The sequence below is a fragment of the Macrobrachium nipponense genome, chromosome 34 (genome assembly GCF_015104395.2).
Source record: "Macrobrachium nipponense isolate FS-2020 chromosome 34, ASM1510439v2, whole genome shotgun sequence".
In the NCBI taxonomy this organism is placed as follows: Eukaryota; Metazoa; Arthropoda; class Malacostraca; order Decapoda; family Palaemonidae; genus Macrobrachium; species Macrobrachium nipponense.
In genome coordinates, this window is record NC_061095.1 from 3,837,290 (window position 1) to 3,839,086 (window position 1,797).

Here is a 1,797-nt window from a genome sequence, read left to right on the forward strand (position 1 = left end):
AGCTGTTTAATGAATGGGAGTCATTGTAGTGAAATCCCCCAGTTTGTTATTGTTCGTCTTCTTCTTATTTTCAAAAGAGTATCTCCGGGGATTCTCGTATGGTAAAAATTACACGTTGGAATGACGGATTCTTTTACTCCGCTACTACGAAGTTACGAACTCCCTGGGAACAATGTATATTGAAGGCAGAAACAGGTTATTATAGCTCTCATAAGGGAGTCTCGTGATTGGTGGGAAGTAGTGTGTTAAGAACGCATATTCAAAGGGAGGTGGATGTTAGGTTATTGGCCTGTGAATATCCGGAATAATTGGTGTGTATTGGTGACCAAAAAACTTTGACAGGGCATTGTGCATTTTTATGTTTTTTTATACTTTAAAATGGGGTCAATTTTGGTTGCGTGTAGCAACAAAACTCGAATATTCCAAACTGACTCTCATAATCATTTACAAAATCAATCATGCAAAACAGTTGAACGTTTTCTGATTACATTTCTGTACATATATAAACCCAAAGAATAAAAACTTAAATATTCCAACTGAATCACATAAATATTTACAACATCGATCCTACGACGTTAAAATAATTAGCTGTACCGAAATACCTCTTCCTAATTATTCAACACAAAGAAAATAATTACCCTTATCAAGCTTATTTTCCCCTCACCTTACGACACAGAAAACTACAATATTTACCAAAATAATATTTTCTGATGATTAAAAAGATAAATTCATCATCATCTCAAAACTCATTTTTCTCCTCAACATTAATTTTGCATCATTTGATAAACATGACGCAACCTTCAGCCAAGTCTCCAGGTACTTCACTTTTGATTGCGTCATCTGATATCTGTTTTTTTTTTCAGCCTCTGGACTGTAGCGTAGAATTTCGTAATCTTTTGGACCGGTAACCCTAATCTCTAAATAGTTTAACACCTCAAGGGGTGTGGCACTAAGATTCCTTTGAACTGACAAGTAACAGAGAAATCTTTTTTTTTTTGTTTCTTGCTCTATCACAGTCCTCCAATTCGATGGGCGGTGGTATTTATAGTGTGGGTTCCGGGTTGCATCCTGCCTCCTTAGGAGTCCATCACTTTTCTTACTATGTGTGCCGTAGGATCACACTCTTCTGCATGAGTCCTGGAGCTACTTCAGCCTCTAGTTTTTCTAGATTCCTTTTCAGGGATTCTTGGGATCGTGCCTAGTGCTCCTATGATTATGGGTACGATTTCCACTGGCATATCCCATATCCTTCTTATTCTATTTCCAGATCTTGATACTTATCCATTTTCTCCCTCTCTTTCTCTTTTCAACTCTGGTGTCCCATGGTATTGCGACATCAATGAGTGATACTTTCTTCTTGATTTTGTCAATCAACGTCACGTCTGGCTATTTGCACGTATCACCCTATCCGTTCTGATACCATAGTCCCAGAGGATCTTTGCCTGATCGTTTTCTATCACTCCTTCAGGTTGGTGACTCGTACCACTTATTACTGCAAGGTAGCTGATGTTTCTTGCACAGGCTCCACTGGAGGGCTTTTGCCACAGAATCATGCCTCTTTTGTACTGGTTCTGTGCAAGTGCCGGGCATTCACTTGCTATGTGGTTTATGGTTTCATTTTTCGTATTGCACTTCCTACATATGGGAGAGATGTTATTTCCGTCTATCGTTCTTTGAACATATCTGGTTCTTAGGGCCTGATCTTGTGCCGCTGTTATCATTCCTTCAGTTTCCTTCTTTAGCTCTCCCCTCTGTAGCCATTGCCAATTGTCATCGCTGGCTAGTTCTTTAGTCTGT